This window comes from Vollenhovia emeryi, unplaced genomic scaffold (assembly GCF_000949405.1).
Source record: "Vollenhovia emeryi isolate VEMERY1.0 unplaced genomic scaffold, V.emery_V1.0 DF939194.1, whole genome shotgun sequence".
NCBI classification, from domain to species: Eukaryota; Metazoa; Arthropoda; class Insecta; order Hymenoptera; family Formicidae; genus Vollenhovia; species Vollenhovia emeryi.
The window spans coordinates 958,982-977,178 of record NW_011967172.1 but is presented as its reverse complement, the minus strand read 5'-3'; the positions used below and the strand labels follow the sequence as shown (position 1 = coordinate 977,178).

The 18,197-nt window shown below is 49.8% G+C and overlaps 1 protein-coding gene across 4 annotated transcripts in view; it reads left to right on the top strand.

Annotated features, from left to right (window-relative positions):
• Positions 1–18,197, top strand: part of LOC105562149 (LIM domain only protein 3-like) — a 95,814-nt gene that overhangs the window by 55,062 nt on the left and 22,555 nt on the right. Inside the window, exon 1 of one of the 4 annotated variants that reach the window (XM_012012726.1) lies at positions 11,823–12,157. The exons of the other annotated variants lie outside the window; for them this stretch is intronic. The gene's annotated coding sequence lies outside the window, so the exon portion shown is untranslated. Of the gene's footprint in view, positions 1–11,822; positions 12,158–18,197 lie in introns of those variants that run through there. 4 annotated transcript variants of the gene reach the window in all.

Genomic DNA, 18,197 nt, shown 5'->3' with positions numbered 1-18,197 from the left:
GTCGTCTCCGGTCCCCCCTACCCGCCGAGCGCCCGGCCCTGCGAAACCAGCCAACCCGATTTTGTCCCGCAACCCGCGCGCGAGATATATCGCTCGGCGAGCGCGCGCGGGGGGGGGCTATCGCGTCTTTTTATTTAAATGCACCCCGTCGACGTGTCGACGTGCACCGGCCAACCTGAATGCAATCCGCGGCGTCGATGTGATTTAACCCGTTGCCGTGTCGACGGCGCCACGAAGAAATCTGTTAATGAGCGATTGTCGCGCTTCCGACGTCGGGGATGAAAGACATGGGCGGGCTGAAAATTGGGCCATGCACAATGGGGCCTGGAATTATTCGCGCTTTCTTTTCACGAATTCTATGCACGCCAGATATACGTATGTATGTTTGTTGTTGACTTTTCGCAGTGAGATTGAGATCTACCTTTCTCAGAACCTAATAACGTACAGTCTTATTCAGCAATGCCTGGACCTCAGTTTTACCTAGGATTCACATTTTCGTAGTCTTTGTTCCCATCTATGATGTATCTTTGTAGATAAACTTTACTTAAAGAATTATAACATACTTACCACAAATTGTCAGCAAGTACAAATTTTTCTCACATAAATACTTCGGAATCATCACCAGAACCTCAAAGCCAGATGTCTTGGGTGGCTTGGCGCGCTCGATAAAAATGGTGGGCATATGATTGGCTCTGAGTGGTCAATCATAAGTTACGTATAAGCTATGAGTCAGAAAGATTGGATTTTGGCAATCTTCTTATGATTGCCGCGTTCCGACTTTACTTTTGTAAAAATGTTCAAATAACAATTCAATATTACATGTCGCGAATTGATAAATTCCTGATTTATTACAAATTTGTAAGCTTTAGAATCATAGAACAAATTGTCGTTTACCGAAAAAAAAATCGCACTGGCCGAAATATCCTCTGGCTTAGATTTTTAATACTAAATACACAAAGTGCGCAAGACAAGTGTTTAACGACGCTGTAGAGCGTCTTTCCGGTTGGGGTTTCTCCGTCGTGCATAATACTCTATTACGGCGACGTGGCTTTGACTCGCGTCGCTGGCGTGCGAGATCGACGTAAAGGGCGAGACGCAAGAAGAAAACGAAAACAGACCGTGAGAGAGAAAGCGAGGGGCCGGGGCGAGGAGAGGGTACCACGCGGGAGATATGTTCCAGATGTTTTCCTCGGTTTCTGAGCAAGTTCAGAGTCAAGTTGCCAGACCGCGGTCTCATGGCATGACCAACGTAGGCAGGAAGTGCCGCATTAAAGTCGTTAATCTGCGCGCCTTTGTGCCCTCCCCTCTCGTTTCGCACATTATCCCAATCTACGCGCGATTATCATTAGCACTCGATAATCTGAATCTTTTAAAAACTCTCCTGGATGAAAAATAATCTCAATTGTGTTGAAACTTAATAAACACACATAATCTTTATATATATATTTATTAACACAATACGTTGTCGCCAATATCAGGCAACATACAATTGACGGACAAACTCATAATATAAAAATGAAACGTGATTAACATTAATCGTCATATAAATTAATTTATCTTTAAATGTTGTCATTTTTTGATGATATTATGTTGAATATTACACTGAGGATGATTATTTTTTAACGGCTCAATAATTTGTTAACATCTGATGACTAATCTTTTCATTATTGAACATGATCACGCTGGATTTATTATCGCTAGCATTTCGAGCCACCGATGTTAACGTTTAAACGGTTTACACGAGTTCTTATTGCCGGCTCTTTATATATTTTGTATTTTAAATTGGGAGAGGAACGGCGAGACGTTGGCAGTAACGCGCGAGCAAACCGAAGGGAGCGGGCGAGACGGAAACGGAAAATGCGGATGTAGCCGCGGCTTAAAGTAAATTTTGAAAACGGCTTCGACGGCCCTCGACGGAAATCTTTCCCTGCGGTCCGCTTCCGTAATCCGGGGACATTAATTTGTCGGCGGCGGTAAACTTACGAGCGCCAGCCGTAACGTTTCCCCCGGGGGACTTCTTGTATTTTCTCAGAGGTGAGTCCCGGGAGGGCGGGACTTGCGTTCTGACAAAATTTTACGGCCCCGTACGACCGGCGACGTCGTGCGCGTCCTCGCGGAATATCCACCTGGAAATATCGTCCCAATAAGTGCCGCAACGTTCGTTCGATCCGGATTGGAAGACGTTACATTCGACGGCGGACACAGTGAAAATTAGGCGTCGGTGCCAAAAAAAAGCTGCTTGAAAATTCGTAACTTTTATTTCGTTTTCTTATCGAAAACTTGCAATAATTTTGTTTGAACGTCACTTGAGTTTTTTTTTGGAGGTCGAACGAGCAAATGTGGGGATTCCCGCTTCCCGCCATTTAGAATTTCAGCCCATTATTTCCCCAAAGGGCTGCACGTACGTCTAAAGTTTGTACGCGCATTATGCTGGCAGTAGGTTAATATCGCGCACAGCTAATGCTGCCGTAATTATGGTAATGCTATTGCGTTTATTATCGTCTGATCGTAAGCGTCATTATGTCCTCTCGCAGCCGCCGTTTTCGCAGCGTATAATCCGCCGCCGTAAAACACTAAACGCAAACGTTTGCGGAGAGGTTGATTATCATAAGCGCGACGGAAACGAAGATCTTACGTTCTTGCGCGGCAGGAATGCCATAACGTTTACCTTGGCGCACGTGCCCCGTTGCCGCATACGATGTCCCAGCGGGTTAAAAGTGAAACTTAATCGATCCCGCGTTCTCGTTCTGTTTCTAGCATTGAGAATCATCTCCCGTTTACGAAATTCATACGTCTGTTATTTTTGGAAGCTGTAATATAATGGTTTTAAAACTATTTCGACAAACGAGAAACATAAGAAATATACAAATTAATAAAATTCGTATGGCTGACATGTGACGAACACAAATTTTAAGGAATAAAGGACTAAGAGCCGCGACATGGTATTAGTGTCTAAATATTTTATTCTAAATTTATTGCGAAAAAAATATCATCTCGGCCAGGGTTTGAACCTGGATCTCCCTTGCGCTAGGCGGGCGTCTCAGCCAATTCGATCACCGAGGCATATGGCAATATTCATCGCAATAAACAGTCTAATGTTGATTCCCGAATGCCACCTATCGTGACAGTATTCGAAAACAAGAACTGCGCGCCGACTTGAATCGTCAGTCTTAAAACACAGTACAATCATCCCTACAATGTATCCCCATTATTACAAGTACTCCATAAAAGAGAAGTGTATAAGAAATATACTTCTCTTTTATGGAAAATCGTTTAAAAAGCCAATTTTTGTTACAGCTATAGTCAAACGTTATGTATTATGTATTAAAATGAAAGTGACGTCATTATTTTGTAAACGTTTCAATTTTTGAATGATACGATAAAAAGAATTGTTAGACGACTTCAGGCAGGCAGATGATTTATTTATTTAAATCCGACGTTCCGACCGTACGGGTTGTGGTCCTTTTTAAGAAATGTTTTTTTAGTTTAATATCAATGACGTAATGTTGTAAGTTTTTAAAAAGAATTTTCACGGTGTTCATATTTGACTTATGTTGATTTCGTTTTTGTAATCGATATACTTTTAAGCTGCAATGTCCTTTAAAAAACTTGTAGAAATGTCGGATATAAATAAACCACCTGCCAGCCTAAAGTCGTCTAACAATTCTTTTTATCGTTAATTAACTACTGGTGATTCACATTATTTCGTTTTTTAAATGATATTTGCAATTTCTTAAGTAATAGTTGAAGAGTTTGTGTAGAACAATTTGAAATTTGGATACAATGTTGCGAGAACAATCTGCAACATAAAATTCATAGCGTAGGGAAACGTATAAATTATTATAAGAACGGTTGACGTTAGCGTGCAAAATATAACACCTTGAGGCCGCACATGTATTCTTTTAATGAACGTATCGCAATTAGCGTATCGTCGGGAGAAGCACAGGTAACTCGGCGATCGGGCCTACGATCGGGGGCCACGTTCGCCGGAGCCGCGTCTGGAAACTGGCGTGAACCTCGCGGGCGTTTCGCTCTCGTTCCGAGCGACGCGGACGGCGTTTAGCGTCGAACAGTCGCGTATCAGTGCTGTCGGTGGCAGAGATCCGAAGGTGGGTAGCGGAGTCGGCGAGCGGGAGCGGGGCCCGGGGGTGTGGAACGGGCGGTTATTGCCTGTTGGGTGATTTATCTAGTAATACTAGCCGACAGGCCGCGAGCCCGGGGCATGGGCAACGGGGCGAACCCGTGGGCTTCTAACCCCTACCCGCGGGGGCGGCCAACCGCCGGCACTGGTGGAAATTAAAAACTCACTTTATTACACGTCTCATTCTACGCCCCCCCCCCTCGGCCCACACCCCTTCGGTCGCTTCCACCCCCGGTCCCTCTGCGCGGCCTCTCCTCCTCGTGCCGTCGTGCCACCTCACGCGTCCTCTTTTCTCCTCTCTTCACCCTCCGCCCTCCACTCATCATATTCCGCCGCTCCGCCGGCGCCTCGTTCGCGCGGACCGACTTAATATGAGGCCGGCTATACCTGATGGAACGAATATTATTAAAGTTCGCCTGCACGCGAAACCGGTGAAATATCGCCGACCGCCCTCTCCCCCTCTTCCTTCGACCCTCTTTTGCACTACCCCGGCTTCACCGCCGACCTTTCGGTCCTCGCGGCGCGGAGGGCTCGGGCATCCTCTATTCGTCCTTTCTCCTCGCCGACAATCTTCATCGTCTCGTGCCGAACTAAATAACAGTCGGCTCGCGGATATTAAGTTGATAGATAGCGGTGGATGTTACCCGATAACGTTCCTCGTCATACTTGGACCTGGAGTATCCGATGATTTGGTAATTGCAATTCAATCTGTCGCATTTCCGTGAACAAACACTGAGAGATTCCCGACTTGGTTTTCCTAGCTCCGATCGACAGACGCGCGACGTAGATCAAAACGGTTATCCCTGGAAGCGTTACAATTGAATTGCGAAAATCTTCAGCCTGCCATTAATTGGATATACGATTTTCCGTGCGGGAAGGTGAGCGTGTATGTATAACCGTGCACGCGACGGACAGACGTTTATGGGGCTCTCGATGACATGGCCGTCGGTATCCGGCTCGTTTTATTAATGTCAATAAGGCAATTATTGCCGGCGGGCGGTGTGGGTCGGTATCTCTCTCGTTCATACCGCCGGCGTGGAGAGTTACCTGTCTCGGCTGCCGATGGCTTCGAGCGCGCGTTTAATCCCGCATACGTCGCGCAAGCGGGAAAGCGGGGCGGGGATATCGCTCGCTCGTTTCGCCGCCGATAATTACGACGGACGGGGGATCGATCGGTCAGACCGATCCAGAAATCGCGCCCGCGCATTTAGATTTTGGCCAAGTAATCGATTTCGCGACCGCATCGCATTACGAATTTAGCTGCACCGATTAGGCGCCGCTAATGACTCTCGACGTTGCTCCCTCGCGGCCGATCGGCCGGCGATTACCGCGACACCGCGGCACCGAGTATCGCGGAGGGACATTTTGTTCGTCGTTTTTCTTCCCTCTCGCGCACGGTTTTACATACGGGTCTGGAAACTCCGGTAGTGGGGGTTGTGCCAGTTTCTAAAATAAAATTAGTTCGTACCGGGTGTCGCTGCCATCGGTCAGTGTAAGGTAGTTTATTACCCGTTTTCTACTTTGGGACTACGCAAGAATCGTGTAAGACCGTGCTCTTGCGCAACGGAACGGAGAACGCGGAGTGAGATGACGCCGAAAGTAAAGGCCTGTGCTCACGGTGCTAGAACACAATGCTTGGTCCAAGTTCCAGTTTTGAGAAATGTGTAGCCAATCAACTTGCAGCTTTCACGGAATAGCTGCAAGTTGATTGGCTACACATTTCTCGGAACTGGAACTTGGACCAAGTTCCAGCATCGCGGACGCAGGCCTTTATGACGGTACTTGAACGCTCGCGCGTCACTCGGCGCAGTCGCTGAACGAGATCTGAAGAGGTTGAGGGAGAATAATATAGGAAAGAGGGGTTTCCCTAGTCTCGCGCGCGGGCTAAGCAATATCCATCCACCCACATGCTTGCCCGCCTGTCTGTCTGCCTGCCCTGGCTTTTCGGTGCCGTCGCCGTGTACAAGCGCGCGTCCAACAATTTATTCATTACTGTCTCGCAAATACCCTCGATGCGCGCTCCATTATTCCGCGTTTCGCGATTCGCACTCGCGCGGGAACGGATCGGCCGGCGCAAAGGCGCTCGAATTTCGCGTTCCCTCCTTCCTCCCTCCGGACTGCGGGCGCGTGGCGGGGATGGGGAAGGTTTTACGTCGGGCCCGGGGATTGACGCGTGTATCCCGTTGTTCCGCCACCGCCGAGGCACCGCGGCGGTCCGTGCGATTTCGGAGCCGCGGGGACGCCGATGGGTACCGCGGGTAAAAATCCGACCGAAGATACGACCGGAAGGCAGATACTTGACGAGTATGTAATCGCGTGAGTGCTCGTATACTCTCGCAAGTAATGCATTAGCCGGTAAGTGATTGCCGGAAGGACAGACCGCTTGCGAACCGGAGCTTACATTTGAACAGTCATACTTATCCTTCAAGGTGCTCGCTCGTTCCTCGCTTATTCCTCGCTTATTCTTCGCTTATTCTTCGCCCACACTTTGTATAATGAAATAAATAAGTGAGACAATGCAATAAGATCCACATATTGTCGTTGTAACTAGGAAACAAGTTTTTTTTTTAACGAGAGGGAAAGACGAATCCTCGCATACAAGTACATGTCGTCTCGCGTTTTTCGCTGACATTAATATTTTACTTTACACATTCGCTCTCTTTCAGCGCCTTAGCATAAATTACTTTGCGCGAGGATAGCTTGGAGAGCACCGTGAATAATAATATTCGATATACAATAAAAGAATTCTGGATGTGAATGCGCGATCAATCGTTCGCATTATTTTTTCTCGCTTTTGCAATATGTATCGCGGTAGAAAAAGCCGCGGCATGAATAAGTTCGTTAATATCCGGAGATGATCAAGTATTAACTCGGGGTGTATTGGAGCCGACGGTGGTGGCGCAGAGGGAGGGGGGGGGGGGAGAGAGAGAGAGACACGACAATTTTGCAGAAGCGTAGAATTTCGAAGGATTTTACTATTCGAAAAGTACTGCCGGCACGGGAATACCTCGGGAGACGCAGCAGCTATCCTGAAAGTCTCGGAGATAGCCCGACGGTGCCGCGCGCGCATAGCAACTCCAAAGACGTATGTCGGTTTGGGGCAGCGGAGGCCCGCGGAGGCCCGGCGCGGAGGGAGTAAAAATTTCACGGAGTGAATAAATCAGGGGACGCCGCGGCGGAGTGGCGCTCTTAGTTTAAGTACATCTGGCACGAATATCCCTCTCTTCCCCACTTCGCGTTCGACTCGGCTCCTCTGCCTCGCCGCCTCCCGGCCGCACTCCGTCGCGAATAATGCGCGAGGAAAAGCGATCCTGTCCCGCACTTCTTGCGCGTGCACGCCGTCTCGCGAGTAATAAGACCGCCCGTTTTCCCGCGCGAAGCGGCAAATACCCTGGACCGGATAGGAAGAATCGTATTATACGGCGGTCCAAGAAACACTGAGGATTGCAATTTCAATCGAGCGCGGATTAAAACGGGCGATAATTGATGCCGATTGTATTTCATTCTGGCGCGAGTTAGAAATTTACGGGCGGTATGTGTGCACTGTTTGCGGGAACGAGTGTGTTCGCGATAGCAAGTGTTGTTCGCGCGTGGTGCCGCAGTGCTGGAGAAATTTGTGTGCGGTCGGCTCGTATTCGCCGATTCCTCAGCAACGCCGTCCCTTATGTCGAAGAACGGGATTGATCTTTTAAATTGCATCGTGTTTACGGTCTGGCGCAATATATTATATATGTGTACGTATATGTAACGGGAGCCTGGAAAGCGGGCGAGTTTGCGTATCCACGAGCAATGTGTGTAGATCGCGACGTGTCAGTGAGGGAGTTGGAAAGGCGGGCGGGCGGAGAAGGTCATTCGGGAGGATGGCGGCTCATCTTGTAATGGACTCAGAAGACAGGCGAGTCGGCTAATGGAGCCCTGCTCTTCCAGAAAAGCTCTTAGTATCCGCGCCGCGCGAGCGTCGATGCTGTCGGGCTGCGTCACTCCAAATCCGCAGCATCCCCAGCGGTTATTTCCGCAAGCGCAGGTGCGACGGACCGACGAGCGCAGATTTAGAATACTTGTCCTCCCCAGCGGCGTACAGTTTCTCGTGGTACAAAATTAATGAAACAAATCGCGCGATTACCGATGCGGATTGAGGGGATGCTGGAGATTTTGCACTTTTGGCACCTTTTGCTCCTAGAACCGTCAATTCGTGAAAACATTTGTGTAATATACAAATTATGTGGCAGCATCCCCAGTATCAAAAATTATTACGGGACATACACGTGTACATGTAGCGATTTTAAAAAGTTCACCTCGTTATAAAAATCCGGATTGTGAAAAAGTAAAATTCTTTTCCAAGAGCTGTCACCTACTGCAATCGTACGGCATTGTAACTCGCGCGCGTGTGTCGCTTTCCTCAAGTTCGACGCGGAATTTATCGTCGCGTCGGCGCGACGCGGCGCGGCGCGTCGCGTCGTTAAATGCTTTTTCGCGAGATAAGGGCATCGCGAGCGCGGTCGGCGAGAGTGCCGCTTAGTTTAATACACGTAACGCTACTTTCCGCCCGCTTTTTCTATCAAATGCTCCGCGCCGAGCTCCAACGGGGTTCGAAGTAGTATAAGTCGTGGACAAAGTAGACGGCGTACAGAAAACCTCCATTAAAGTCCGTAGAAGTGATTAGTACGCTCCCCATTCCTCTTTCGCGTCTCGCCCTACCTTCCCTTCCACTCTTGCCCTTCGTCCTACACAAACACATCTCTTCCTCCATGCACGCACACACACGAGTGCACGCGATACCCCCGTCCCTCCCGGCACCTCCTCCCTCTCTCACTTTTCGCCCCGTCTCACCTCTCGTAATTTCAGGGCTCCCTCGCGCATTTCGCTTTCTCCTCCTTCGCGCGGAGAACGGCAGGCTCTGGTAAGCGCGCATCTCGCGATACTCGTGGGAGAACTATTATCGAACGTCGTATAGCGATTTTGGATTTGCGACGCGATACACGGGACGCCGCGGGGCGCGTCGCGCCCTCCCCGTCTGCTCGGGGATTCCCCGCTGAATCTGTAGCCCGATACCCCGGGCCCGATGAAAATCGGAGCGCGCGTTTTTCTCGATTACCGAGCGTCTCTCTCTCTCTCTCTCTCTCTCTTTCGGCGAGCCTCGGCGCGCGTTTTTAATTTACGGCATTCAATAACGCGGTAATTAAGTCGCCAATTAAATTTCTGTTAAAGTGCACCTGAGATTAATTGGCAAATGAAGTTTTATTACCTATTTACACTCTCGAAACTTATTCGCCGTAACTCTCTAATTTTCAATATTAAACAACTCCGTAACTGTACCTCGGGTTTGAAGATCCGCCGGGGAAAAACGTCGACTCGAAACTTATCGTGGCTCTCTTTAAACCGTCCGGTGTAAAGGCGTCCTTTACGACGCGGCCGCGTCGTCGGGGAATTTTTCGTTGGAAACGCAGGAGCCGCCCTCTCTATTTTTTCTGATAACGACATCGAGATTAACGCCGGAGAGTAATACAAGCATGAAACCGGATAAGATCGCCGGGCTCTTTTTCCTCTCTGAAAACATTACTTCCCACGAGGTAACCTAAACTTCCCGCGGTTGTGCGATAGACATAACGTCATAAATCAGTCTGTAATTAAAAGAGACCGCCGACCATCGGCGGTTGGCGATAAGCATGGCTTAATCCATTTCATCGGCCCGGGGTATATGGGAGTGGAGAAAAAAAAAGGTCGTAGCCTTTCTAATTTAATCTGGCGAATGATTCCGTGATTCTCGAAGCCGGCGGCAACCCTTTCATTACTTACGTCCCCACCCCGCGCCGCGCGACCCTCGCGGCTCCTCGCTACCTCCCGCTCCTCCCTCCCCTCCGCCGATTTCCTGCACCCCCTCGCGCACGGGCGCCACCGTGAATCGGCGCAGAACACTAAATCAGCGACCGGTGTAATTTTTGTAATGGGAGGTGTGGCTTCGCAGGGGTGGCAAGCGCGTGTCCGCGAGGTAGGGGCTTCGCGCGCGCGGAGGGGATCGCCGCCCCTGCGTCGGCTTGCGTGTAGGTGGTGTACGGCAGGGTGGAATTCGTAGGGGCGAATCTAGGGGTATCCCGCCGAGCGAGACGCGCCACGCCGGAGGTTAATCCTCCACAGCTATTTCACGACCGTCGACGAGCGTGATCGTCCCTCGGAAGGATCTTACAGGCCCTTCGTACGCGATTAGCCTCGCCGCCGATCTGTTTATTGACGAATAATTAACGATTATGTTGTAATCTCTTCAGTTCTATACGCGTAACGTTATATTCGCGCTTTTTTAATTATACATCTTTGTCCTCGCCTGATTCTCCCTACCGTTCCCCTTTTTCCGAAAAGGATTGCTTCTAGGACAGAATTAATAATGATTAGAAACATTATTAATAACGACAGAACCATTTTTCATATTACCTTGGTTTTGTACAATGCGAATTGTGCTATGAGAAATGAGATGTTTCTATTTTGGAAATTATCAAAAATGTTTTAATATTGCCGAAACGAGAACAGTTTGTTATAACCGTAACAATTCTAACAACTAATAAATTTTCCAACTAATTGTATAATGAAATAAAATCCTCGCACTGCTATAGTAGAACAAGTAGCGGAGAAAAGATACACCGAGGTTCCGTGTTGTCAGTAAAGTTCGCGTTAATTGCTTGGCAATTAACAGTTTCTGTAAATGAATTTATCACCCATCTTTCGATAAATATTCCGATACTGGGGACAATATTATATTAATGACGCGTAATAATGTATCGCTAATATGAAAAATATTAGCGCGGCTGAACGAAATCCTTCTGCAGCGCGAGAAGACCATAAATAATATAATCGATTCCTGCTTCCCTCATTCGGCTGGCCCTTCTGCCGCATTCGCGATTAACTCGGCGAGGTATCGATTCATTACGTATTCATTATGATAAATCGTTGATAATTGAATCCCTCATTCAACCGTGATTACGATCGCGCGCATCCCTTATCGAATATCCCGGACGAGGTCGATTCTTAACCCTCCGCGGGACGTCGACAGGCGCGAAATTAAAAAGAAACAAACACCGGCGCGCGTACCATAATCGATATCCTCTCGCAATTCGCCGCCGTCTTCGCTTCGTGGCGGCACGTCGCAGCGGCACGTTCCATCCCTTCCGCCGATCAGCCGACCGCCACCCCCTCCCCCCTCCCCTTCTCCGCGCGCTCGCTCTTCGTCGCCGTTGGAAATCGAGGGCTCATAACTCGCCGTCCTAAACGCGCCGCCTAATCGACTGGAGTGCGGCTGCTATTCCGAATCGGGGTACATCCGGCGTGATGCCGCGCGCGGGGGGGGGGGGGCTAAATTGTGCGGTGGAGCGCGGATAGTTGAAGGATCGACGCGCGCGAACGAGCGGCCGGGGATGAAAGCGGGGAGAGGGAGGGCGCGCGAGAGAGAGAGAGAGAGAGAGAGAGAGAGAGAGAGAGGGAGGGGAGCACGCGCGTGAGGGGTAGCGCCGTTGGTGGTGGCGTTCGCGACGTGGTGGGGGACAACGCGTAGGGGTATCGCGAACGACGGCGGCGGAAGCTGTCGAGAGAGGGTAGCTGGGCGATGGTGGGGATTTATCACTCTCGGTGGCGTGCCGTGGCCGCACGCGGCACTCGGCAGTTTACAGCCGACCGCCGGAGCGGCGGTCTCGTGGTACTTCCGGTGGGACACCGCTCGACGCGCGCCACCTCACGCGTGCACCGTCCCCGCGTACTCCGAAAGTGCGCGGCTGCCGAGACGAGAGTCGCGAGGGGTACATACACCCTCGTTCGGCGGGGGCGTTCGCGTGGAATTTCGCCGGACCGGTCGAACGGTCGTTCGTTCGAGTAATTGATCCGCCGATGGGGAGAAACGATCCGTGGACGGAAGTCGGTGGCCGTTTCGCGCGCCTTGTGCAGTGTCACGTGACGCGGAGAGCCTGAACGTAGAGAAGGTCGCTGCCTCATCGGACGCGGAGACCTTCCGCATTTCCCAGCGATTGTTGACAGGTAAACGCGATCTCGTGCGGAGACGAAAAAGTCGGATGGCACTTTCGACGAGAACTTTAGATCGCGTCGAGGGCTTCGTTAGTCCAAGTGCGAGGGGTCCGAGTACGGTTACTCGGCTCGGCGCTCTGCCAGGTAGCGCTTATCGATCTCGATCTTCGCGCGTCGTACGCGCGGCGCGCGGGGCTTGCGCGAAAATGCACTTACGAAACGTAAGACGCGGAGAACGCGGCGGGATGAGAGAGGAGAGGAGAAAATAAAAGCGCGCCGAGAGAGATAAGATCGCGGGGCAGGGTGTATAGACGGGTGTACAAAATGAACGTGCATTTGCTAAAGAAGTCGCGTGAGAATCTCGCGTTAATTATAAACTGTCTTGCTTTTTAGCCCCGGCAGATAAGCACGCGCTGGCACACTTCTGTATAGTCATTCACCCCCTTCTCGCGCGCTCGCATCTCCCGCGCGCGAGGGTCCCGTCTCTCATCGACCGACGTCTGTTCCAATTACCGGTCGCGTTTTAAGGCGATTCCGTTGTAGGGCTGCCGTTAGCCGTTAGCCGACGCGGATTAACTGCATCCTTAGAAATGACTCGTATAGCCTCCTTTACTTCGCGATTCCTTTGTCCCGCTGAATCGTCGTAACGGCGCGCGATTATCGACTGGCGCGGCTGCGAGGGAACGCGATTAATTGACGGCCGATCCTCGAGACGTTTAATTAAAGTTAAAGAGACGTTTAATACGTTTTTATCGCGGCGGTTAATTAAATTATTTATTCATCGATATGCAGTTCCCTCGTCTCCGAAAGTAGCGCGCGCTCCTCCCGCTGGCGAGAGGGGAAGGAAACTTTGCGCGAAATTAAATTTCAGTCTGCACCCCCCGCCCCCTTGCTCCCGCGTAACGTCCTTGTTTCGAAAAACTGAAATTGCGGCGTTCCAAGTCGATTGGGTAATCCATTTATGACGGTGGAGATACGTTTCTTCATTGAACCGTCTAGTAGTAATGTCTCAGACGGATGCTACGAGATTACATAATGCAGTATGTATGAATCGTTTTCGAGATATCGTCATCCAATATGCAAGAGCGGGCCGGTTGCAGCGCGTGACAAAGCTTTCACGAAGATTAGCGCTAGGTGCAATCTCGCGAGCGATTCGTTGAAATGGCGCGTTATTATCTAGCTCCTTGGAATTTATTTTAAAGCCTATTACGTGCGAGATAAACGATTTTGAGATATATTCTTATCATATATATATAAAGGGAAGATACGCGTCGATTTAGGATTATAATCGATCAGGTCCGGTAAACTGTCCGAGACAAAGATATTTTTCTCTCGGTCGCTTCGCCTTCTAAATTTTTTAAACAGACTTTTCGTTCTCGTTACATTTCCCGCAAGTTTGAACATTTCGCCACACAGACGTGCGTCCCGCGTTTTCGGAAAACGCGTCGTCGACGTAAGATCTTCCACCGTGCGGCGTGACGCGCATTTTCTATTTACTTGGCGAAAATTTAATTAGAAACTTAATTAGCGAATTATCGGGCGTCAGAGGAGCCTTCAGCTTCGATTAAGAGATTGAAAAGAAAACTCCAGCGGATAAATGCCGCTGATGAATCTGTTCGTTAAAGAACACCGGAAATATCGCCGTCTTCAATCTTCCTCTCCTTCTTCGTCTTCTCGCGCGATAACGTACACACACATACACACACGCGCGCGCGCGCGCACACACACGCGGACGCGTCCCTCTCGCGTAGCCGCATAACGCGTCTCATTCTCACATGTGTCGTCAGGCGTCGGTTCAAGTCGAAATAATGAAGCTAACTGTCTGTCCGGACGAGCATCGCGCCCTGTTCCTTGAAGGCCCGACCGCCTCCTTCATCAGCGACCTTTCCTCTCCCGACTCCTCTTCTTTTTCTACCTCCTCCTTCTCCTCCTCCTTCTCCGCCGCCGCCGTCGCCGTCTCGACGTCCCACCGAGAGAACGTCTCAACTGTCGGCCACCCGCGTGTACTCGTCCGTTTGAATGCCGATAATTGGCACTAGTTTCAGCCGGCGGCGGGCTCGTTAGCCGGGCCGGCTAAAGAGAATCGCTTAATTATTTCGTTTGAAGTTCGCTTCCGATAGGAGGTAGGTGGAGGTACGGCTAACGCGCGCGCGGATAAATCGAGAAAGCTCGTGCGAGCGCGAGACCTTCGACCGGGCGGCGTTTGTTTCGCACCGACAAATTGCCGCGGCTAATTAGCCTCGCGGGCTAAAAAAGGAGAGGGAAGGCCGCTGCCGCGGACGCTCTAGCCGTTACCGCCCGCTATTTCGCCGGGTTTATTACCGCGGCTGCTGAGTCAAAACTGTGCCGCGCGCGCGCGCGCGCGCGCTGCCTTCGCCATTGTTTCAAAAATTTCACCGCTGTTCGTAAAAAATGAAGCGAATCGTCACCGGTTTTTTGACACGACGCGCGATGCATCTCTCAAAAATTGACTAGAGTTATTCGCGCAGCTTTCAATGCTCTCCATACAAAACGGACACCATTCCTTTCCAACCGAAAATCACAATGAAGCTGATAAAATTCATGAGGCTCTGACGTGAGATCACAAATACAAAGTAATAAAGGATACAAGAGCCAAGACAGGACGTTGAGCCAACGACACACGATCTTTTTCCTACTGGATTGCTCACGAGAACCAATAAGGATGCAGAGTCTTAGATCAGGTGACTTAAAGCTGAATCCTGATTGGCTCTCGCAAGCAATCCGGAGGAAAAATAGTATCGTGTGCCGTTGGCTTAAGTGTCTAAATGATTTTAATTTTTGCATTTATTGCGAAAGATCTACCTTAGCCTCTGAGAAAAAAAAGACAGCAACCCATTTCGGGGCACACAATTAGTAATCGAATTATTTCTACTCTGGGAAAAATTTCGGTCGTTTTTTTGTAGTTGCGCAACTTAACATTACGGTTAGTGCGTCTTGAGTGCAAATTATCTTTGCGTTACTAAATATCGACAGAACTAATTGAGAGAATTGATTGGTATTACTTAAAATGGATATAGATAGATCTGCTAATTGCGAGTTTTAGTTACGCGAGGTAAAATTCGTAAAAGATTAGAGTTACGAACAATCCAAATAATTCGATTACTAATTGTGGGCGCCAAAATGGGTTGCTGTCTTTTGTTTGCCGGAGGTCAGGGTTTGAATCTGGTCCTCCCTCTCGCTAGGCGGGCGTCTCACCAATTCGACCACCGAGGCACGTTTAAAAATTTGCCTCAGCCTGGGTAAACTTCACAATAAAACTAATATGTACGGCAGCGACGATAAGTAAATGTGTGTAGAAACTGGACCCTTTCAACAATTCTCACCCGATTTAAGAACAGCCATCATATATAAACTAAGCATACTCGTATGCACAAGTGGAAGCCGATATCTCGGCGTTTACGGAAGCGGACAAGTTTGTGAACATGACCGCGGACATTTTCGTAAAATTGTACCTCTTCGACGTTTTGAGGTATTCTAAATCAGAATTTTTTCAATATGAGGAAGCAAAAACAAATAAATTTACGTAATCCGAGTTCACGCATGCTCACGGACTTGGAAATAAGCGCCCGATGCGCCTCGCAGGCGAGTATTCGTCGCGAGTGGCCCTCTATAAAATAGCAGCGCAACTCCTCTCTTTTTCGCCGAAACAGACCTTTTTTTTCGCAAATGGCATTTTCCTCGTTTTCCGGACATTATAGCGTGCTAGCGGGCCGCCGCTATAATTTAATAACGCCGGGGCGCGCGTAATGCCTTTCGACACGAGTCAGCGATAATTCCGCGGCGAATGTCCAATAAAAAGCCACTTTGCCCGATCGAAATATCAAATGTAATCCTCTTAAGTCGGCCGCACCGTCGAACGTGTATCTCGCGAGCTGACCATCGCGCCCTGTCCTCCCCCTGCTTCGCGGCCCCCTCTCCCCCCCGGCCCTCCAACGGTCTATCAAACCCCGCCTGGACTCTATCTCCGTCCGCCTCGGTGAGCTACTAACTTTTACTTCCCCTCTCTTTGATACCCTCTTCTCTCTCTCTCTCCCTCCCTCCCTCCCTCTCTCTATCCCTTCGCCTTTCTGTACCGTTCTCGTTCCGCCCTTTTCTCTCCGTCGTCCTCCTTAGATCGGAGGGGTTGCTTTTACGGCGATTGAAGCTCCTCGTGGGTCCTTGGGCACACCGCCAGGTGGCAGTGCCGCGTCCTTCTGGGCGTCGGCCCCGATGTCCTTTCCCCGCGAGATTTTTCTCTCTCCCTGCGGCGACGTGCCCTTGTGCACTTGGACGTCGCACGCGCCGCCACGGGACACCGACCGCGGTACCAAGTGCATTGGTACCTCGGAGATGGCCGGGGGCGACGGAGGGACTCCGTAGCTCCGAGCGCCCGCGACACGATCTAGGAAATCGAAATCCCTCCGGCGGAGTCTCACCCACGCGGCGAACCGGGAGAAAAGTTGCCGCGACGCGGGGATCCACGGATCGATGCGGGGGAGGGGGGGCTACCGAGGGGGCGGAGAAGGGTTGTCTTGGATCGCGGACAGCGGGGGGGCCGCGAGAGCGACGCGGACGACACTGGGCGCGAAATTCCGCGACATTCTTTTATCGATCGTTAAAAGTTTCATCGGCGAGCTCGACGGTTGCTCCTTCGGCGCGACGCTATTGAGAGCGCCTCGTACAATTAGCTTCTCTCATTAAAGAACCATTCGCAGCGGCACCGAATGCCGGGCCGATGTTGAATAATTAGCATTCGCTACCGACCGAAATCGATTTGTTAATTAATAAAGCGCTAACGTTCGCCGTACTAATAATACCGGTCAACAATTGAATAGAGAGCGCGTTCATTAACTCGCCGCGCCGCAGCAGCCAGGCAACGCCGGGCATCCCGGATCGACTCTACATCGGCTCGGATAATCGAATTTGTTGCGGGTGCCGCTCGCGAAGGACGATCGTCGCGTAAACGACGTTATTTACAAAGAAAGGAATGCGACGACTGCGGAGGAAAAGGACTTTATCGCCGGACATTCCCGCTGCAACCCCGTCCTTTCTCTTTCCGTATCTTTTTCCCCCCCGTCCCTTCCTCTCGCTCTTCGCTCTCTCGCCGACCTGCCGGGACTCCGTGCCGCGAATTTTCCTCCGCGCCCTTCGCAAAAAGGAAGCCCGGAGGAAAGTTCCTTTTCCAACTCGTTCGGTGTGCTCCGGCGGGTTACCGGCTATTGGCCAGGGTATCTTTCGATTATCAAGACCGTCCATACCTACCGCCTTAGCCGAGCCGGCTCCATTGTCTTCTCGGCTCTTTCAATTAATGTTTTGATTGATTTCGGACCCTCGGTTGGAGAACGCGACCCTCCCTCGTGATCGGCGCGCCCTGCTCGCTCTCTCCTCCCCTCTCTCTCTCTCTCTCTCTCTCGTGTATGTACGTGTGTGTCTCTCTTTCTTCATAGTGTGTGTATGCGTGATATAATGAATTGTATTATCCTTTTTGTAAACAGCTCCTGCAGAAGATCTTATGATCATGGTGATCTAGTTGGTCAAAGCGTGGATGGATCGGCTGTTGCTACTCCGCATAAAGACTACTCTATTCCTCTCCCTCCCCTCCCTCCCGGCATCGGTTTTTTTCAATATGAATTTTAACAGGCATCGATTATATTTTTATTGTAAATTATATTTTTTGTTTTTAAAATAATTTGCAGAATTATAAATTATTTAAATTACAGAACATATTTATTTATTAACTACATCATTATTTAATTGAAAATATTAAACAGTGAACAACCAAACAATTTAAATCGGAACATACAGTATTTAATATGTAAACCGTCAGGGGTGTATTAATAATAAAAATTGTTATAAACAATGTTCCTTTGTAATTTACCCCGGCCGAGACCACGTCCGCGTCTGCCCCAATATCCATTTCCCCATCCGCGCCAGTACCCACGATTCCGTTCGCGTCAACGTCCAGCGCGCTGCCATCGTGCTGTAATAAACAATAACTATTCGTTAGGATTAAAAGACAGTTTAGATTTAGTTTTATGTATACTTACGTTTC